Source organism: Castor canadensis, chromosome 16 (genome assembly GCF_047511655.1).
Source record: "Castor canadensis chromosome 16, mCasCan1.hap1v2, whole genome shotgun sequence".
NCBI classification, from domain to species: Eukaryota; Metazoa; Chordata; class Mammalia; order Rodentia; family Castoridae; genus Castor; species Castor canadensis.
The window spans coordinates 11,751,188-11,773,569 of record NC_133401.1 but is presented as its reverse complement, the minus strand read 5'-3'; the positions used below and the strand labels follow the sequence as shown (position 1 = coordinate 11,773,569).

At 49.7% G+C, this 22,382-nt stretch overlaps 1 pseudogene; it reads left to right on the top strand.

Moving 5' to 3' along the window:
* The first annotated feature begins 660 nt into the window (after nt 1-660).
* Nucleotides 661-14,943, top strand: LOC141417883 (cell adhesion molecule CEACAM1-like; annotated as a pseudogene).
* The last annotated feature ends 7,439 nt before the right edge of the window (nt 14,944-22,382 follow it).

Genomic DNA, 22,382 nt, shown 5'->3' with positions numbered 1-22,382 from the left:
CCAGTGAGCACCAACCGAAGTGACCCTGTCTCTGAATGTTCTCTGTGAGTAACTCTATTCCCCCATGGCCCTGGCTGCCAGCCCCAGTACACAGGGCCAGAGACGAGGCCACTTAGTCCCTCTCAGGTCCAAGTACACAGATCTTCATCCCTGGGCACCAGGCAGGCCCTGCCGACCTGCCCCAGGCACATCTAGGCAGCCTAGCCTTAAGCCAAGGTTGGGGGAGGGCTGTACCCGTCTGGAGAGTCTGGGGTCACCTCCTGTGATGGAGAAACAGGACATGTGTCAGATTCAGGCTCAGTGATCTATACCCTCTGGACAGGGTATAGCTGGGATGTTTTAGTGTGTGTGTTGTACTGAGAATGAAACCCAGGGCCTCGTGCATGCTAGGCAAGTGTTCTATAACCGAGCTACATTACCAGCACTGGTTGGGACTTTTTAAAAACAAGTTTGTACATGACTCAGGGGTATACTTGTGTTTTTCTGCAAGGTAGGATCTTACCTCTGTCGACGTCACAGGTGACTTTATTGTGTTTGCTTCAGTTGACCCAGACACCCTCATCACATCCCCTCTGGTCTCCCATTTCTATCCAGGGGCAAACCTCAGCCTCTTGTGCAGCCTGGGCTCTAACCTATCTGCACAGTAATTGTGGCTTTTCAATGGGAGCCCACACAGATCTCTTTATCCCCAATGTCACTACAGATAATAGCGGATCCTACACCTGTCTCATCCATAACTCTGCCATTTGCCTCAATAGGACCACAGTCAAGATTATTCCAGTCCTTTGTAGGTGGATCGCTGAAACATGGCTTCAAAACTCTGGGTGTTGTCCTGGGTTTTCTGGAAAGAACATGAAGAAACTCATTTCCAGTCTGTGACCACAGACAGGAACAAGTCCCCATCTTCCCCTGGGAGGAGGCTCCTCCTCTTGCTTCTCTCATTTCTCATGGCTGACCTGGAGTCCAGCCTGGAATTGTGAGGAGGGGGATCTCCCAGCCCCACAAAGCCCCTAGCACCAGGCTTCTGCCTTCCCCAGAGGAGGGTGAAAGTGCTTATAAGGTCATGGAACTTATTCTGTCAGTAACCCATCTGCTTCTATCAACTCTGTTTCCTTTTACCTCCTTCATCATCTATAACTAACACCCAGTCTTTGAAAAATACTCAGACTGCTTTTCCCCAAATGAGAGGTGGAAACCCCATCAGGTGGGTGTCGAGCTGCTCAGAGCTCTGCTCTTGTTCCACCTGGTGACGGGCTGTGCTCTGACTCCATGTAAGTGGGTAGGGTTGGGGTGGAGAGGATCCCTAAGAGGCCTATCATTAATTTGGTTAAATTAAAAGGCCAATCAATGCTAGACCCCTTCCCCCTCAGCTCAGCTGTAGGGAAATGAGGAAACTGAATTTCAGACCCAATGCCTCTGAGCTGTTCCCTGACTCTGAGGTCCCAGCTGATAGCGCTCTGGACACCAGCATGTGTGATACACCACACAGAGGCCTGAGGGACGCTCGCTTGGAGAACAGAGAGCTATACCCTGGGGTCCATGTGTAGGAGGGAAGGGCAGTGCTGAGGTGAATATGTGAGAGAAGGTGAGACGACCAGCCATTGTCAGCACTGTGTCCACCCCTCTCTAGAGATTTCATTCACTGTAATATTCTCTTGATAGGCCAGGGAGTTTATTTCCTTGTTTTTCTTTTGTTTTGTTTTTATGGTGGCACTGCAGTTTGAGCTCAGGGGCTCATGTTTGCTAGTAGGGCCCTCTACCACTTGAACCACTTCATCAGTCCTTTTTGTGTTGGATTTTTTCAAGATCGGGTCTTGCAAGCTATTTGAGCGGGCTGGCTTTGAACCCCAATCCTCGGATCTCCTCTTCCTGAGTAGCTAGGATTACAGGTGTAAGCCACAGGCACCTGGTTCTATTTCCTTGTTAATGAAGAAATTCTTTACATTAGGCACTCGTAGCTATTAAAGTCATGATGACTATGTCGGGCTCTCTTCATTCCCTAATCATTTTACAAGAAGCTCATGCCCTCACTATTCCATATTATCCTTCCCTGACCACAGAGACCGGGCTCATAGTCTCTCCTTCCCCAATTTCTACAGCAACATATACAAAAGATGGAAGCCTAATCTTTTACAGAGTGTCCCCTCAAAAGAATGTGCTGAAAATGGAATTCCCAAAGTAATGGGGATCAGAGATGGCACCCAGTGGAAGGTGAGTAGGTGCTCAGGGCTCTGCCCTCATGTATGGAGCCCTGCTGCTGACCCAGGAGTGGGCCAGTTAGCAAGCGTGTAGGTTCATCATGAAGGAATGAGGTCCTCCCCTTCCCTCCTCTCTCTCACACACGCTCTCCTCGTGGGAAGTCTTCCCAATCTCATGATGCAGCAAGATGCCCTCAGGAGATGCAGCCCTTGATCTTGAAATTTAAACCTCTAAAACTGTGAGGAAAAAAATGTTCTTAATAAATTATCCAGTCACATGACATTCCATTATCACAGGACAGAATGAACTCAGACTGTCACAAATGTTCTAGACAAAGACTTGCCACCTGATGAGAATGTGGCACTCAAGGACTGAGAAGATATTTTCCATATGGATCCTAAAGAATCATCCTAGGGACCATTCAGAGATATCTTTGGTGATCTGGGATCAGAAGGAGGTATTTTCTGCTTTATAGATCATCACTTCCAAAAAGATGCCTAACTTTGCAAAGGGTATATCCATCTGCTGCTCACTTTACACTTCATTTTGGGCACGTGGCACTGTAAGACATTTTTGAGAAAGGAGCCAGGCCCAGGCCCTACTCAACTCCTGAGCCTCAGTTTCCTCATCTGTGAAATTATAACACAAAGCCTGGCTCTTCAAGTTGTTGTGGGGATGTTTATTAGACCAATGGCATTAAAGTCCTTATCACAGGGCCTGCAGGGTCATGGCTCAGGCAGTGCGATCACTGGTAACACTTCCATGAACTTGGTGTTAGCTGGTAAGTCAGGCAGACCTGGGTGAGCATGTTACTGTATCACTGACCAGCGGGTGACCTGGGTTGGTTATTTATACACATGGTGTCAGATCCTAATCTGTACAATGGAATGACATCTGCTGCTCCTGACGGGGACGGATGGATGAGATGAGATGTAGGGAAAGTGACTTCCACTGTGCCAACACAAGGAGGGCTCCTGGACGTTATTATCATCTGCCTTGTGATGACTGGCTCAGATCTGTCTTCCAGGACTGTCAAAGGAGGGAGAAGAGGAAGAGGCGATCACAGGAACTGACAGAGCATGGCACAGGATGCTGGTAGGGAATGTGAGAGTTTCAGCGAGTCCAGGTTTCAAAACAGAAAGTGAAAGAACTGCCAGAAGCTGCAGAGTTGGAGGATATGGAGATGTCAACTCTTGGTCCTCCACTGCTGTGGTTTCTGGTCCCCTCCCGGCTAGGCCCGTGGAGGTTTTCCTGTAACACAGTTCTTCCCTTCTTTTCTCTTTTCAGCACAAGAAAACAAGCCAGGCCTCTCTGTGGGGGCCATTGTAGGCATCATGATCAGAGTCCAGACAGGAGTGGCTCTGGTCGCCATCTTGGGCTGTTTCCTGCTCTTCAGAAGGAGTGGAAGGTGCAGAGGCTTCTCCCTACCTGACCCCAAACCAGGCTGACCAGGCAAGAGGAAGGGGACCCTACCCTTGGGTTCTGGGCCAGGGTCTTGTACTCCTACCTACCCATGGATGCTGTTCCACCAGCTCCTCCTTCACTAGCTGCTTCCTCCTCTGTAAATGGGACACCTAGGGACCCGGCCTGGGCTCTGTCCTAGTCCCTCACATAGCAAGCCTGCAGTGCTACTTGGGGAGTCAGAGCTCAGCAAATGGCCTTCCCCTGTGTATTTCACCCACTTCCCAGGAAAAGGTCACAGGCCAGGATCTGAGGGGTGGTCCTGGCAGGGTCACACAGGGATAGTGGAGGAGCCTGGACAGGCTGGGTGGGGTCAGCTCCCCCCATGGTTATTGTGCTGCCCACAACCCCTGATAGGTGAGATGCGACTGCCAAGAGCCAGCCTGAATGTCCTGTGTACTGCCAAGGCAGGTGGATAGAGAGGATAAGGGCACTGTCACATTTCAGCACCTCCTGGCCTGAGCCATTCAGGGAGAATCATGATTGCATGTAGCTCCCCCAGGGTCCTGCCCATACAGCTGGTCTTGCTCTCCCTCCCCAGCCTGGACCCTTCCACAAAGTCAAACTCTCAGATTGACTCCTTTCCTCAGCCCTCAGTCCCTTTTCTGGGTCCTGTGTCAGTGTGTCCTTGGTCTGCATCTGCCTGAGGGACCTTCCCCTCTATCCCAAGATGGAAATGGATTCTGAAGGTCTTTTCTCAGTTCCCCTCTCCTGGGCCCATCCTCCTACCACAGAAGTATGGAGAGAGGAGTCGTCCCTACTATCCTTGAAATGGGGTCCCCTCCTCATCCCCTGCCTGTTCTCAAACCTATGACCTCTCCCTGCCCCCTCATTAACAATCTGAGCTTTTTTAGGGCCAGCCATCCACATAACTTCAGAGACCACAAGCTCCCAGCATTCACTCTGGGTTGAGTGTCTCTTGACCCCACATGTGGCTGAAGCCCCAAAACTATCCACCCTGGCAGTCACCCCTGGGGGGCCTGACCCTTCCCTGGGGCTTCACAGAGCCTCTCAGAAAACACTAGGCACAGTGGACCCCCAACCTCCAGGTCAGTACAGACTCATGGGCTCTAGTGCATGGTCACCTCCTCAGCCTCAGTGATCACTTGGCCCTAAGATCACTAGGAGTCTCTCCTAGAAAATGTTTTGTGTCCCCTGATGCTGTGAGATCAGAGCCCCCTCCCCAAGTCTCCTATAGGAAGGGCTCAGACCTCTTTTCATCCTCTTGCTAACTCGTGTCTTTACCTGTAGGTCCAGGACTCTTGGACAGATCCACTTCTCTGGTAAGCCTGTCCCCTCCCCCTTCACAAAGGGGACCCCCGTGTGTAGGCTCAGGGCAGGGTGCTATCACCACCACTGCAGTACAGGCCCACTTTCCCCATGTATCAGGATGGTGTTAGCCCATCCAGGACTGAGCGTTTCTATAGGGGCAGGACTGCCCTCACTCAGTCCTGTCCCCAACCTGGGTCTCTCTGAGCACTCTTCTCAGTGCTTGACATTTTAATCAGCTCATCACCCAGCATGGAGACCCCCTGAACACAGCATCTTGCTACCTGGGCCCCAGGTGGGCCCATGGAAAACAGAGCCAGCTGAACTCCTGAACTGCTCTGCCAGCTCCTCCAAGCCTAGCCTCGTCACTGCCACCTTCCTCATTCCCACCTCATCTCGTCCACAGAGCAACTCTGCTCCTACAGTCCCAGCTCTGCCCTTCTAGGGACTCAGGCCTAGTCCATCTAGTGTCCCTGAAGGTCTCACACTCAAATCTCCCAAGTCACCCTGTGTCAGGCACCTGTGTGCTCAGGGAGCCTCCCCTGCCTTGCACGGGTTCAGCTCTGTCCTCACATCCCACATCTGAGCAGTACCAGGATTGTCTCTACTCTGCCCTGGCACCTATTGTTTCTATCTGGGGCCTCCCTTGTTGTCTACTGTGGACACAGCCTCAGCTCCTGACAGGCCTCAGATCCATGCTGATCCTCCACAAGGAGAAGCACTTAGGGAGCCACAGGCACTAGAACATTCCACCATCAAGAACCCCTACTGCACCTTGCAGTGTTGGCTCACACCTATAATCCTATTTACTCAGGCGGCAAAGATCAGGAGGATCACCATTCAAAGCCAGCCTGGGCAAAGAGTTCGGGAGACTCTATCTCGAAAAAAATCCATCACAAAAAAAGCCTTGTGGAGTGGCTCAAGGTGTAGGCCCTGAGTTCAAATCTCAGTTCCACAAAAAAAAAAAAAGGAACCCCTACTCTTGTGAGCCTGTGGCTCTTCCCTGTAATCCTAGCTACTTAGGAGGTTAAGATCAGAATTACAGTTGGAGGCCAGCCCTGGCAAATAGTTTGAGAGAACCCATCTCCAAAATAACTAGAGCAAAATGGACTGGAGGTGTAGCTCAAGTGGTAGAGAACCTGCTTTGCAAGCATCAAACGCTGCAAATAAATAAATAAATAAATAAACACATAAATAAATAAATAAGACGTGATGAGTCTTCCCCTCATCACGTCTGTGAAAGCGACAGACACATAACACAGTTCTTTTCACCATCCAGCCCCCAAGGTCAACCCCAACCTGCTTTCCTCCCCAGCCCAGCTACAGCAGGATGACCTCTTGCTGCTCTTTCTCTAGGAAGGTAGGTTCCAGCCTCTGTTTCAGTAGCCTGTCCTCCTGGCCCAGTAACTCAAACTTACCCATCCACCTGCCTCAAGGTCAAATCCCTTAGCCACCTGCTCCCTCAGTTTCTAATGACTCCACACTTGACCCACCTCATCCTGCCCTAGTCACACCTATGCCCAAGATTCCCCTGAGCAAATCCAGGAAGAGCCACTCACAGAGAGGCAATTGCTCAAGGTCAAGGCCAGATTTAAGGGTAATTCAAAAAAACATGGGATGAAATAAAAAAGTGGCAGAATCACACTCAGCCATTACATCACTGGGCTCTGCATGGTTATCAGACAAGGAGATGAGAAGAAAACCTCACGACTTCCAGTGAACATTTCCTTCTCATCACCTCTTTTACTTGTAGGCAACACCAAATCAATGCCCCTTCGACATTTGGGAGTGGGTAGGTGAACAAACCAGGAATACCATGACTTGTTAATTTACAAATGCTTCATCCTCTGCAATGAGGGAGTCTCATTGCCACCAAACCTCTTGCTGATGCCCCTCTCCCTCACAGTTGGGGAAGTGGAAAGGCATCTCTCATGCCTCCATGTCTCAGGTGAAAATAAATAAAAACAAATGTAAGGAAAACCCAGAAGGTGAAAGCATTCCCTGCTGCAGGGCAAGAGGAGTCTGATTTCGTGTAACTCCAGAGCAGTTCCTGTGCTTTTGAGGAGGGTGGGGGTTGTGAGGTGTGATAGGTGGCTCTGAGCTGAAGCCTGGTCCTCTGCTAAGGGAATCTCCAGATTGGGGTCTGAGAAGATCCACACGTTCCCTGACACAGTGAGGCCCAGATGCCCAGATGGAGAGGATGGAGACACCCCAGAGCAGGAGGAGGCTGAGTCCCACATCAGCCCTGGTTTCAGAACTCAACAAGCTCTGAGGTTCACTGGGGTAGGGGAGGGGATGGAGTCCTGTGGTTCATATGAGGACACAGGGACATCAATCCTCCCCTCTTCTCCTCAGACTCACTCCAGAGCAGCTCAGGGGACGTGAACATGGTGCTGGATCCTCAGTACTGCAGACACACCTGGCCCAGCACAGAACACAGACCTGAGTTTGATGACATCCTATTGGCACTTCAGATAAGACTGCTCATGAGCAATTGTGAATTCCAGATGGGACATGATGCATTATTACAATTACACAGAAATTTCATAAATGTTTAGGATGAAGTGGTATCAAATCCTTACCTGACTCTACTGCCTGCACTTTCCTTACTGGCCACCAGAGGACAACAGCTCCCCCAGCCTGGTGCCACCTCAGTCAAGATACATTCTGGTAAATGGATGGAATTGGAGAATATCATTCTGAGTGAGGTTAGCCTGGCCCCAAAGACTAAAAATTGTATGTTCTCTCTCATATGCAGACATTAGATCAAGGGCAAACACAACAAGGGGACTGAACTTTGATCATTTGATAAAACGAGAGCACACAAGGGAGGTGTGAGGATAGGTAAGACACCTAAAAAACTAGCTAGCATTTGTTGCCCTCAACGCAGAGAAACTAAAGCAGATACTTTATCTATTTTTTTTTGTTGATGAGAACTTACATTAAATCTTGTTTTTAGATGGTTGAGATAGATTTGTGAAAAACAATAAGTATAACTCACTCTTGGGAATAAAAACATTTAAACGTCAGGGAGGAATGTGGGAAATCAGAAACTTCTTACCCTGGCTAGGAAGTATAATCTCTTCCCTCTGAAAGCTTGATTCCTTAACTGACTCCTCTTGGGTTCAAGTTTAAAAGAAGAATGGGTGGGATCAAACTCTCTACACAGAGAGGAAGAAATCTAGTCTGAATTAGACCAAATCTTTGATAATTAACCTTTTTCTGCTGCCCCCATACCAATCCTTAGATTTCCCCAAGACCTAAGAGATATATCAGCAGAAGCAAAATAAATGGAGCAGCAATGACAATTCCTTTGCTGTGTAGAGCTCTTACTCCCAAATCTAGCATACCATATAAGAGCAATCTGAAGAAGTTTAGCTCAATCAGTCTCTCTGGTTTCACTTCCTTAAGCCTATGAGTCCTTCTTCCTTAAGAATGAATGCACAGCACAAGGGAGATATGAGGATAGGTAAGACACCTAAAAAACTAGATAACATTTGTTGCCTTCAATGCAGAGAAGCTAAAGGAGATACTTTAAAGCAACTGAGGCCAATAGGAGAAGGGGACCAGGAACTAGAGAAAAGGTTAGATCAAGAAGAATTAACCTAGAAGGTAACACACACGCACAGGAAATCAATGTGAGTCAACGCCCTGTATAGCTATCCTTATCTCAACCAGCAAAAACCCTTGTTCCTTCCTATTATTGCTTATACACTCTCCTCAACAAAATTAGAGATAAGGGCAAAATAGTTTCTGCCTGGTAGCGAGGGGGCGGGGGGGGGGGGAGTAAGGGAGGAGACGGGGGAAGGGGAGAGAAATGACCCAAACATTGTATGCACATATGAATAAAAAAAAAGAATGAATGCACAGGAGTCTTACAAGTCAGGATAGCTGAGGCAACAGGAAAATCTTTTAAGGCCAAACTCAGAAATTAAAACAGAACCAGGTAGTAAAAACTGAAAAATCAGAGCAGCAAGTTTCCTATCACCTTCTCATTTCAGATGCTAAGTCACAAGAATAGGGAGATATCTGTCTTTTCCTTTTGAGTTCAGCTTAAAGCAGATACTTTAAAGCAACTGAGGCCAATAGGAGAAGGGGACCAGGAAGAGAAAATGTTAGATCAAAAAGAATTAACCTAGAAGGTAACACACATGCACAGGAAATCAATGTGAGTCAACTCCCTGTATAGCTATCCTTATCTCTACTGGCAAAAACCCTTGGTCCTTCCTATTATTGCTTATACTCTCTCTTCAACAAAATTAGAGATAAGGGCAAAATAGTTTCTGCCGGGCAGCGAGGGGCAGGGGGGTAAGGTAGGGAGCAGAGGGAAGGGGGGAGAAATGACCCAAACATTGTATGCACATATATTTCTCTATGACCCTGGCTGCCAGACACAATACAAAGGATCAGAGGTCAGGTCACTCGGTCTCTTTCATTTCCAAGTACACAGACCCTGTCCCTGGGCACCAGGCAGGCCATGATATCCTGCCCCAGGCACACCCAGGTAGCCCAGCCTTGAGCCAAGGATGGGAGGAGGGGCTGCTCCTGTCTGGAGAGGCTCAAGTCACCTCCTGTGATGGAGAAAGGGGGCAGGTCTCAGGTTCAGTCCCAGTGAACGTAGCAGGTAGTGTGTTAAGGGACTGTGTGTGATGTGTGTGTTGTTTGTATGTGTGTGTGTGTGCTGTGTGTGCATGTGTTTGTTGTGTGTGTGTATTGTGTGTTGTGTGTGTGCTGTGTGTGTTGTGTGCTGTGTGTGTATGTGTGCTGTGTGATGTGTGTGTTGTGTGTGTATGTGTGTTGTGTATTGTGTGCTGTGTGTGCTGTGTGTTGTGTGTGTGTGTGTATGTGTTGTGTGTGTGTGTTGTGTGTGTGTATGTGTTTGCTGCTGGGAATGGAACCCATGTGGTTGTACACAATAGTGAAGTACTCTACTACTGAGCTATACTCCCAGCCCTGGTTGGGACATTTTAAAACAAGCTTGTGACATGGCTCAGAGGCAAATTGTGACCTTAACTCACAAGGAGCTTCCTCTTCCCTCTTATGACATCACATGTGACTTCTTTCTGCTTGCTCCAGTTGACCTCAAGGACACTGCTGTCCCCTCCTCTTCAGAAGATCTCAGAATCCCTCTATATCCCTCCCCCATAGCATTCTTGGCTTATCCAGGGGAGTCCCGGCCATTCACACAAGAGCCCTTAATTCCCAACGTAACTATAAGTAACCCTGGATTCTAACCTGTCCCATCTGTGACTCTGTCACTGCCACAGTAGGGCCACAGTCTAGAATATTAGTCCTAGCTGGAGTGATGACTCCTATCTGTAATCCTAGAGATTGGGAGGACTGTGGTTCAAGGGCAGCATGGGCAATCAATGAAACCTGGGCATGGTGGCAAGTGCCTGTCACCCCAGCTACACAGGAAGCAGAAGTAGGAGAATCACGGTCCAGGCCTGCCTGGGCATAAATGGGAGACCCTATTTGAAAAATTCCTAAAGCAAAAAGGGCTGGGGTGTGGCTCACGTGGTAGAGTGCCTGCCTGGGAAGCACAAGGCTCTCAGCTCAAACCCCAGCATATATGTAAATATGACCTTTTTTTGGTAAGTGGATCCCTGGAGTGGAGTCCTTGGTTTTCTGGAAGGAGCAGGAAGAAGGTCATTTTCAGCCTGTGTCCACAGTCATGAGCAAATCCTAGTCCTCCCCTGAGCCTCTGGCCCCATCCCTGAGCCTTGCTTTTACCTGTGTGTCTCTCATTTCTCCTGGCAGACCTGGAGTCCTTCCTGGAATGTGGGGAGGGAGTTCTCCATTGAGTCCCATGTGGTAGAGAGGGCTTCACAGATAGGGGAAGGAAATGACAAGTAGGTTCTTTCTGTCACTAAATTGTCATATTCTTTTATATCCTCCATGAGCTACAAGGAAGACACAGGCTTTGACAAACACTTCCCCTGTTGTCCCTCAAATCAGAGGAGGAAAGCCCCACAGGTGAGGGATGGATGGGTGTGAGCAGCTCAGAGCTCTGTTCCCAGCTCATGCAGCGACTGGCTCTGCTCTGACTCCATGAGCGGTAGGATGGAATGATGGAGAAGGTATCTGGGAGGCCTGTCCTGAACCAGATGAACTATGCCACTTATGGACACCTGAGTGGGTCTCCCCAAGTCAGGTGCAGGGAAATGTGAAAAGCAAGCCTTGGGGGCCAACGCCTCTGAGCTGTGTCCTGGCTCTGAAGCTGTGTAAGGCCGTGGACACCTGCACATGTGAGCCACCTGGAGAACTCTGAGGGACACTCGCTTGGATAACAGGGAGCTTCACTGTGGAGTCCCTGCGTGGGAGGGAAGGGCAAGGCTAAACTCAGTATTTGAGCAAAGCTGGGACACCAGGTTTGGTCAGCACTGTGACCACCTCTCTCTAGAGATTTCAATCAGCCTGATTAGGAACTTCTTTTCCCCTTTAATCAAGGAATCCTGCTGGGCATCAGTGACTCATTCCTATAACCTAGAAACTTGAACCCAAGGCCCGCTTGGCAATAGTTCAAGAGACTCCATCTCCAAAATTATCAAAGCACAATGGACTAGAGGTGTGGTTCAAGTGTAGAGCACCTGCTTTGCAAGTGTGAAGCCCTGAGCTCAAACTCCAGTCCCACCAAAAAAAAACCCCAGTCTTTACGTTACACCCTTTCTAGGTCATGAAGACAGCTGTGTGGTCCTCGTTTCCTAATAATTATTTAACATGAAACCCATGTCTTCACTACTTCATGGGAACATGCCCTGGCTCCACAGAATTCATTATGAAGCAGGGTTCATAATCCCTGCTTCCCCACCCTAGGCGAAACATGTAGCAAAAAAAAAGTGTGTAATCTTAATTAATTACTGTGCTTTGAATGTGTCTTCCCATAAGTATGTGAGGGAAATGGACCCCCCATATAACAGTGATTTGAGGTGGGGTTACTGGAATGTGAGTAAGTCCTGAGGACTCTGTCCTCACGAATGGAGCCATGCTAGCAGCTGTCCCAGGAGTGGGCCAGGTCATGCTGCGTGGGTTCCTCATGAAAGGATGGGTTACACCCCTTCCTTCCTCTCTGTCACACACTCACATCCTGTGATGCTTCTGCCATGCTGTGCTCCCGCAGGAGGGCCCTTCACCTGACAGGGCCCCTGGATTTCAGACTTCTCAGGATCCAAACTACGAGCAATAAATCTGTTTTTAATAAATTATCCAGTCTCAACTATTTTGTTATAGCAGCACAAAATGCAGTAGAACTATGAGAAAAATTTTGGGAAAAACCTCCCAAGAGTCCCTGATGGGGAGGATGCTGACATGGGGTGAGAAGAGGATCCTGGTGTGGATGCTACAGAGACATCCAGGGGAGCAGTCAGGGGTCACCTGAGTTATCCAGGTTCAGAGCGAGGTGCAGCCCTCTCCTTGCAGCTGTCATCTGAACAAAGACATACAACCGCCTCAAGTGTCAGAGTCATTCTCTAGCCACCTTACACAGCTCACTGTGGACCCCAAGAGCTGCCTGAGGTCTCTGAGGAAGGAGTGTGGCCCAGGTCTCAAGCCACACTCAGTCAGTCCTCTTCTGTTATCCACAGAGCCAGTGACACGGCCCTCCATCTGAGTCACCAGCACCACAGACACAGCACAGGAATTCGTGCTCTTGACCTGCCTCTCATGGGATGGAGTTTCCATCCAGTGGTTTTTCAACGGCCAGAGTCTGCAGCTCACAGAGAGGATTACCCTGTCTCAGGACAACAGCTCCCCCAGCAGAGACTCCATCAGGAGGGAGGATGCCGGGAAGTATTAGTGTGAGGTCTCCAACCCCGTCAGTTCCAGCAAGAGTGGTCCTCTCAGGCTGACTGTGATCTGTGAGTGCCTTAGTCCCTCCAACCCCTTCTCATGTGTATTTCATTGTCAGGGGTAGAAAATGATATCAACATGGGGATGGGGGAGATCCTCAGAGCCTGTAGAATGAGCCCAGGGTTTCAATGCAAAATGAGGCAACAGCTTGCAGTGATGGAGTCGGAGGACAGGTTGATGACAACATGACAAATGGCACTGGGTCCTCAGTGCTGGGTCCTTCAGCCTCAACCCATCCCCTCCCTGCAAGGTCCTTCATGGTTCCTCTGGAACACTGTTCTTTCCTTTTCTCTTTTCAGCAGAAGGAAATGTGACAGGCCTCTCTGCAGGGGCCATTACACTCATCGTGATTGGTGTCCTGGTTGGAATGGCTCTAGTGGCCACCCTAGTCTGTTTCCTGCTCCTCAGAAGGCCTGGCAGGTACTGAGGCTTCTCCCCACCGCAGACTGACCAAGCAGGAGGAAGGAGTCCCCCATCCTTGGGTTCTGGACTTGGATCCCATCCCCAATTGCCCATGGATACTCCTTGTTCCACCGGCTCCTCCCTCACCAGCTGCTGACCCCGGGCTGCTTCCTCCTCTGTAAATGGGCACAACTAGGGACCCAGCCTGGCATCTGTCCTAATTCTTCACACAGTAAGCTTGCAGTGCTACCTGGGGAGTCAGTGCTCAGCAAACACCCCTCCCCTGTGTATTTCACCCACTTCCCAGGATAGCAGAGCGCTCAGGTGTCCAGAGAGTCCGGGTGGCCTATCCTGGTCACTGAATGTCTCCTCTGCTCACTGGCCAGTGCTCATGACATCTTCCTCCTGTGGGGACACAGAGAGGGACTGTCAGATTAACTGGGGGGGGGAACACACCAGGGTCAGACTTCCAGCAAGGTCATCTGAGCACTGCCCCATGACCTCTGATCACTCTCATTTCCCCCTCTGCTCCTGATTGGGTCTCACTGGACAAACCTCCTCTCCACACTTGAGTATGCAAGGCAAAGGTGCAGGGCTCCTCCACTTGATCCTCTCCAGGCTCCATGGAGATGGGACAACATATCTCCTTCCTGACCTGGCCTACAGGACATCCACCTACAGCCTCCACCCAGGATCTGAGGGGTGGTCCTGGCAGGGTCACACAGGGAGAGTGGAGGAGCCTGGACAGACTGGGTGAGGTCAGCACCCTCCACAGATGCTGTGCTGCCCACAGCCCTGGATAGGTGAGATGGGACTGCCAGGGCCCAGCCAGGAAGCAAGTCCTCAATTGTCCCATCTGTCTCCTGCCAAGGTGGATAGAGGGACAGAACATAGCCACTGTCACACTTGAACACTTTACTATCTGATCAGAGGATCTGACCATAGCAGGGACACCAAGGTCATGAAGAATCGTGATGCATGCAGCTCCCCCAGGGTACTGCTCACATGGCTGACCATGCTTTTCTTCCCAGGCCTGAACTCTTTCACTCAGTCAAAACCTCAGGTTGACTCCTCTCCTGGGCCCTCAGTCCTTTTCTTGGTCCCTGGGTCAATGTTCTCTTGGGCCCGCATCTGCCTGAGGGACTGGGACCTTCCCCTCCCACTCAGACAGAGTGGAATCTTAAGGCCTTTCCTCTGTTCCCCTTCCCTGGGACCCCTTCTACCATGGAACTTATGGAGAGAGGAGGTGTCCATACTTCTTGGAAATGAGGTCCCCTCCTCATCCCGTTTTCCCCAAAGTCATGAACCCTCTCTGGACCCACTGCACCCACATTAATAAGCCTTATGTTTCCTAGGACCACTGTCTTAGGAAACCACCAGCCCCTAGCGTCCACCCCAGGTGAGTGCTCTTTGGCCCCAGATGTGGCTAGAGTCACAGGTTTTCCCCAGTGTCTACTTCAGCAGTTATCACCCTGAGGTCCGATCTTTTCCATGGGGCTTCACCAAGAAAAACTCAGCACAAGAGGCCCTGACTTCCAGAAAACCCAGACCTGTGGGCTCTAGATCATGGTCACCTCCTCAGCCTCACTGGCTCACTTGGCCCATAATGTGGGCCATAACAGATGCTCTGTTTCTCTGATGCTCTGAGAGCCAAGGACCTCCACGCCCTCCTAGAGGAGAGGCTTGGCTCTCTTCATACCCTCCTGCTAACTCCTATCTCTCTCTCTAGGTCATGGACCCTCCATCATCAAGGCCTCCTGGTAAGCCAGGCCCCTCCACCTTCACACAGAGTCCCACTGTGCAGGCTCAGGTCAGGGCACTGTCACCCCAGTGTGGCACAGACCCACCTTCCCCATGTGGCCAGGACAGGGTCAGAATAGCCCTGGCCAGGATTGAGCTTGTTATCAGGGGCAGAACCATCCTTACCCTGGCCTGAGCCCACCCTGGGTCTCTTTGTCCATCTGAGGAACCCCTGTAGTCCAGCTGGTGCAGAATGGGTACTGGGAGTACCAGTCAGGGGTCCTGGCTAAGGAGGGTGCTGGGTAGGCACAGCCAGGACTGGGACTGGCGGTCCTTCTGGACATGGAAGGTGGTGAGTAGGAGGCAGAGCTGGTCACTCCTGAGGGAAAATGGGGAAAGTAGACACAGGGAAGTAAGCTCTGGCCTGTAGAGACCAGAACCTTCCAGGCTCAGCCTGGCACCTGCTTATTGGGTCCTTGACCTTGATGGCTCTCCTTCCCTGTCCCCTGCCATCTGTTTTCTCTCACTTCCCACAGACCCCTCTCCCTGGCCCCAGGGCATCTGCTTCCATTTACCAGGTGAGTGTGGGAGGTGAAGGTTCTAGTCTGGCAGTCCCAAAGGGAACCTAGGACCTGCCCTCCAACCAAACTTGGTTGAATTTTGAGATGCAGAAAACAACAACCAAATAGGATCATGGGGTGGTGAGCAGAGGGCGGAGGGGTCTGGGGGCTGGAGCCCTGAGCACAGTCAGGTCAGGGCAGAGAGCAGCCCTGGGTGGATCAGGGTGTGGGAGACACTGGATCCTGTTCTGAGGAGGACACAGGGCTCAGAGGCCTCATCTATTCCTTTTACAGGAATTAATAAACCCTGATGTAGACATTTATAGTCGGATCAACCCCAAAGCATACGTGGCTTCTTAGTTTCCACCAGAAACTGCTGCTTATGACTGAGATGACTGAGGGAGGGTCCCCAGTGTCTGGATGATGGACCAGAGATGGAGTCTGAGCCCTAAGGAGACTCTAGGTCCTTGGAGCATAAGGGGTCACTCCGGGGTTTCTGGACAGACAAACAAGCATCTTTGGGCTCTGAATGGGACAAACCAAGACCACCTGACCCCATAAAGAGGGGGTTTCATGGAAAGTGAAGGGAGCACTTGGGGGTCACTGGAAAGGAGCTAAATAAAGAGGTCCTTCCTTTCATTGACTCTTTCTGTTCTCATGGGAACTTCTCTGAGCAAAAATTCACCTGAAGTTCTATGTCAGATGTCACCTGTGTCATGCAAGGGAAACATTTCTCTGAGTTGTTCACATGCTGTGCCTTTGCAGAACACAGGAATTAGGAGTTGGGAGCCAGGATGAAGGCTGGGGTCCATTCACAGGAAGGAGTGAGATTTGCAAGAGCCCTGCAGCCAGCAGAGCGCTCAGGTGTCCAGAGAGTCCGGGTGGCCTATCCTGGTCACTGAATGTCTCCTCTGCTCACTGGCCAGTGCTCATGACATCTTCCTCCTGTGGGGACACAGAGAGGGACTGTCAGATTAACTGGGGGGAACACACCAGGTTCAGACTTCCAGCAAGGTCATCTGAGCACTGCCCCATGACCTCTGATCACTCTCATTTCCCCCTCTGCTCCTGATTGGGTCTCACTGGACAAACCTCCTCTCCACACTTGAGTATGCAAGGCAAAGGTGCAGGGCTCCTCCACTTGATCCTCTCCAGGCTCCATGGAGATGGGACAACATATCCCCTTCCTGACCTGGCCTACAGGACATCCACCTACAGCCTCCTCCACACACCTGGGTCACTGCTCTCAGTCCTTCCTTGAGGACCCTGGTCAGGGTGATGGCCTCACATCTCCTCATATCATGCACCATAATCCCACAAACTGTCCCTGCACTAGAGCTCCGAGGATGTTCTGCCATGCCCAGATGTTGCCTGTCCCGAGATGAGAAGTGGAACGGCCCACAGGGTTTCCCGTCTTGATTTAGTCCTGTGAGTCCTTATGCCACATGCACAGAGCCCCAGATTAGACAAAGTGGCTCCTCCTCTTGCACTCGTTGCCTATTCATGCTGTGACAAATTGCCACAAACACAGTAGCATACAACAACAGAAATCAACCTGTGCACACTGAACATTCCTTCTGAAGTCTCCAGGGGTCAGTCCCTTTCCTCACCCTTTCTAGCCTCTAGCAGCTGTCTGCTTTCCTGGGCTGTGGCCCCTTCTTTCACCCTGAAGCCAGCAGCGTGATGTCCTGATGCCCCTCTCTGCTCTGCATCCATCCTTATACCTCACACCTCCCCCTCCTTCTCAACTCCCCTGCCTCCCTCTCTCATTTGTAAGGATAGGACCTTGTGATTACTGTGGGTCTTTGCGATTACCAGGATAAACTCCAAGAACCTTCCAGTCTCATGATCCTTATGTAATCTTAAAGTGTCTTTTCCCATGTCACACATTCACAGTCTCTGGGGATAAGGATGGAAACTCCTTTAAACCCTCTTCCCACTACACTTTGCAAGGCCATTTTGTCATCCTTTTTCACTAACAACTACACATGAGCACCTGCACTTGACTGTCCTGACCTGATGTTAGGTCCTGCAATGATATCCACATTATCCTCTACTTCCTAACAGGAAGTAGGGACACATGACACCTCAACCCATTCTCACTCAGTTGTTAGGAATAATAATAATAATAATAATAATAATAATAATAATAATAATAAAATACTGGGAGATCACAGCTCACCAGCCCTTCAACATCACCACATACAGCATCTCAGTACCACAGTTCCCAGGCTCTGCAGCAAGGAGGAGGGAGACAAAAAGAGACTGCAGGAAAAGTCACATTTCTCTGTGCATTTTTCAACAGGGAAGATTGGGATCTGTTCTAATTTCTGTATTATGTGTCCTCTGCCCATGAACGGACCTTAATGTCATTGCTATGTTTACCACAGCTTCCTGCCTGGCAGATTACTGTACATCAAGTATGGCTGAGAGCCTGCTGCAAACACAGTGTCCTGTCACTGAGAGTCAGGGCTGGGTGTGTGGCCCAGTGGCAGAGCGTTTGTTTAATCATCAGGAGTGCCAAATAAATAAATAAATAAATAAACAACACCCCTGAGATTCAGGACACTATTTTCCCCTAAAAATTATGGAATCTTTTCATGATTAACTTCTGATCTCTGTGTTTGACTTTGAAATTAACATATCACCCACCATGGAGACCCCTGAGCACAGTATCCTGCTACCTGGTTCCCAGCTGAGTTCCTTGGAAATTGAGATCACTGAGCCCCTGGACCACTCTGTCAGCTCTTCCAAGCCAAGCCTTGTCACCCTCCCCCATTCTTTCTCATTTGTCATATCCATCTCATCCCATCCATAGAGCAACTCTGTTCCTATAGACCCAGCCCTGTCCTTCCAGGGACCCAGGCCCAGTCTCACACTCACACTTGCAGTCTCACATTCATACTTCCCAATTGCCTTGTGTCAGGGCCACATGTGTATTCTTGGGGCTGCCCTGTTTTGGATGGGGACTGACCCCTCCTCACATCCCGCATCCGAGCAGTCACTGGGGTCATCTGAACTCTGTCCTGGCACCCTCAGTCTCTGTCCTGTGTGTGTCCCCCTCATCATCTCCTTTGGATGTAGCCTGAACCCCTGGTAAGCTTCAGACCTTAAACTGACTCTCTGCAGGGAGAAGCACTGGGGGAATCAGCAGTCACTAGAACATTCCACTATCAAGAAGCCCCTTTCAAGTCCTCCCCTCCTCAAGTCTGTGACAGGGACAGACACACAACACAGCCCCCAAGGTCAACCTCCTGCCACTTAACTCCCCAGCCCAGCTGCAGCAGGATGACCTCCTTGCTGCTCTTTCTCCATGAAGGTAGGTTCCAGCACTGTGTCATTGCTGGGGTGGCCTCTCCTCCCTTTGGGAGCCCAAACCTATTAGTTGATCTGCTTCATAGACAAAGCCCTAAGCCACCTGCTCCTTTTAGGTGCTCCTTACTCCTCACCTGCCCCTCCCCATATTTCCCTATTCAAACCTGTGCCTCCTGGTCCCCAACACTCCCCTAAGCATATCCATGAAGAGCATGCTCACAGTGAGCTGTGAGCTCATGGTCGTGGCCAGATTTCAGAGTAATTAGAAGAAACTTGTAGTGAAAGAAAGCAAGAGGCAGCGCAGCCCCTTACATCACTGCTCAAGTGGGGTTTAGACTTTTATAGATGAGAATATTAAAAGAAAACCTTACAAATTTGGGTGAATATTTCATTTTGATCACCTCTTTTACCTGTGGGCAACACTGAATCTGCACAGCTAGCCCAGATGTAAGGTTCCAATGTTTTGGCTTAGGTTGGTAAAGAAACCAAGAATGCCATGACTTGTTAATTTACAAATGCTCCACCGTCTGCAATGAGGGCATCTCATTGCCACCAAACTTCTTGCTGATGCCATTCTCCCTCACATTCAGAGAAGGTGGAAATGCATCCCTCATGCCTTCATGTCTCAGAAGGTGAAGTGAACAAAAAACAAATGTAAGGATAACTCATAAGGTGGAAGAGTCTCACGAATTCCTGATAACTCAGTCACTACAACCCCAAACCGCCCATTAGAGATGCTTCCAAGCCCAAGGAGAAGATGGACTTCTGGGTCTAGACCCCTGACTCCTTTCCTGTCCAGCTCAGGATGTACATCAGAGCACTGAGGGGGCAGGACGCTGAGCCAGGTGAGCCCGACACCATCACGTTCAGGTGTGTGAGCTCCGACATCCTCGGCAGATCCTGTCACAACCTCACCAGGATGGCTGATTACAAGCTGATGAGGACTGAGAACCCCTTTTCCCCATCCCACATTACCATCCAAACTGGGACACTGCCGAAGTCCCCTGCATGGGGAGGACAGTGACCCTTTCATCTCCCACAAAGGGAAGGGGGAGTGAGTCTCCAAATGGTCTCAGATTCTGTGGGCTGTGGCAAGAGATACAGAGCAATAAGACTCTGATTCCAAGCAGAGCCCAGAACAGTTCCTGTGCTTCCAGGACAGTGAGGGTCATGAGGTGTGACAGGTGAAGCCTGGTCCTCTGCTAAGGGAGTCCGCTGTTGGGTTCTGACAAGATCCATACCTTCCCTGACTCAGTGAGGCCCAGACACCCTGAGGGTGGAGAGGATGGAGAAACCCCTGAGCAGGAGGAGGAGTCTGAGAGCCCCATACCGGTCTAGTTTCTTTATTCGGCAGGCCTGCGATCATTGGGCTGGGAAAAGTGATGGAACCTTGTCCACCTGAGCAGTATGGCTCATGTGAGGACACAGGGTCAATGATCCTCTCCTCTTCTCACATGCCCCAGCCCAGCCTGAGGGCTGGGAAAATGCTACTCAATCCACATGTCAAGGGGATGTGATCAGGGAAGGGGTCTTTCAGGGACATCTCACCTGAGTGTGAGCAGGGATGTGAGGGCAGACTGGTGAGCCATGCAGACACCTGGTAAGAGTGTTATACACAGAGAGAGTGACAAGTTCAGAGATAAGGAAGGAATGGAGGTCATGGTACTGACCTCAACCCTGTAAGAGCCCTACACACATGTATACATGTACACATGCTGATACACATATGTGAACACACACACTCATATAAGGCTGGGAGTGAAGATACCTGTTCACCCCCCAGAACCCCATCTTTCCATTCAATTAAAAAGCCCCAATACTCATGAGTTTCTTTTCCTGTCAGGGTGAACAGTAAGGGCAGCCAGGTTAGGACTAGACTCCCTCCCCTCACAGGTGGCTTACCAGAAACTCCCCACCTGACCCCAAAGAATGACAAAGGGACAGTTGTTAACCTTTGCCTCTGGGCACCAAGGACAGTTGAGCAGACTAGAGACCTAACCACAATTTATTTTCCTTGGTCCCCCTGAAACAGCATTCCTTAGCGACTCACAAGAAAATTTTCCTACCCAGCGACCTTCCTGGTATTTCCCCACCAGCTCCCCATATATTAACCTCCAGTCTGTAAGTCGCAGTGGACTCTAGTTTCTGCTAGAGACCCAGCTCCACAGGCTCTCTTTCCCTAATAAAAGTGTTGATGCAGAGCCATCTCCTCACCTATCTCTCCATGCCTTTTTAGTCTCACACTTCCCTTTTAACCTCACTTTTCACCTTCTGGAGCCCCCTGACCACTGCCCTAGTCAAAATTGAATAAGGGCCATTCAATGTTGCTGAAGGGAGGGCATTCTTCTACTTGTCCACGATCTGCCAGAGAAACTTAAAGGCCATAGCTGTTTCAAAGGGACAGCTATGGAATTGCAATATATATGATAGACACTCGCATAATTGTCCATGAGCTGGCATACAGTGGTGGAGAGACAATCTATCCCAACAGATCCCTGCTGGGTGTCCTTAAGCTATCAGGAAACTGTCCTCAAAGACGAAGTAGCATCCTGGCCACTTCTTTCTTTCTTTCACTTCCTGGCAATGAGTTGAACAGTTTTGCACTGCTAAGAGCTTGCACCATGATGTTCTGCCTCACCCAGAGGGTAAATCAATCAATCATGAACTGAAACCTTCAAACTCTGACTCCAAATAAGGAGGGATCCAACAATATGGAGCCATGTTCTCTGTCCTTCAAGTCTGATGCCCCTTCTCCCTCTATAGGAAGCAGTGAGGACCGTGTGGAGCCTTTTCTATTTATACATTGATTGTCTCTGGTATTTGTTATAGAACAAAAAGGCGATGAACACACTCCTTTTCTGTGTCTCTTTGTTTTCTTTTACTATCTCTGTGAGCTAAAAGGAGCATACAAGGCTGTTTCCACAGAGAATTGAACTCCTCACTCCTGCTCACATACTGCATGGGGGAGGAGCAGCTCAGAGCTCTGCTTCCCCCTCCCCCAGTGACTGGCTCTGCTCTGACGCCATCTAGGGTGAGATGGGGTGGGTGGAGGAGTCTGGGGAGCCTGTCCTGAATATGGATAAATTGTGAATTGTGAAGTCAATCAATGTCAGAGCATCCCTGGCTCAGGTGCAGGGAAATGGGAAAAGTGAGTCTTGGGGACGATGCCTCTGAGCTGTGTCCTGGCTCTGAAGACCCAACTGCATCTTAGCAATAGTAAGTCTATCAATCCATGAACATGGGATGTCTTTCTATTTATTTATGTCTGCTTTTATTTCTTTCAGTAATGTTATGTAGTTTTTTTAGGCAGTACTGGGGTTTGAACATAGGGCCTCACACTCATGAGGCAGGTACTGTTACTGCTTGAGCCACTTTGCCAACCCTGTAGTTTTTTAGAGAATATTTTGCCTCCTAGGTTAAGTTTATCCCTACAGATTGCATTCTTTTTGATACCATTATAAGTGGAATTGTCTTCTTAATGTCATTTTGTGATTGTTCATTGTTAGTATATAGAAGTACAAGTGATTTTGGTGTGTAAATTTGTACATTGTGAACTTTGCTGAATTTGTTATTTGTAACTATTGTTTC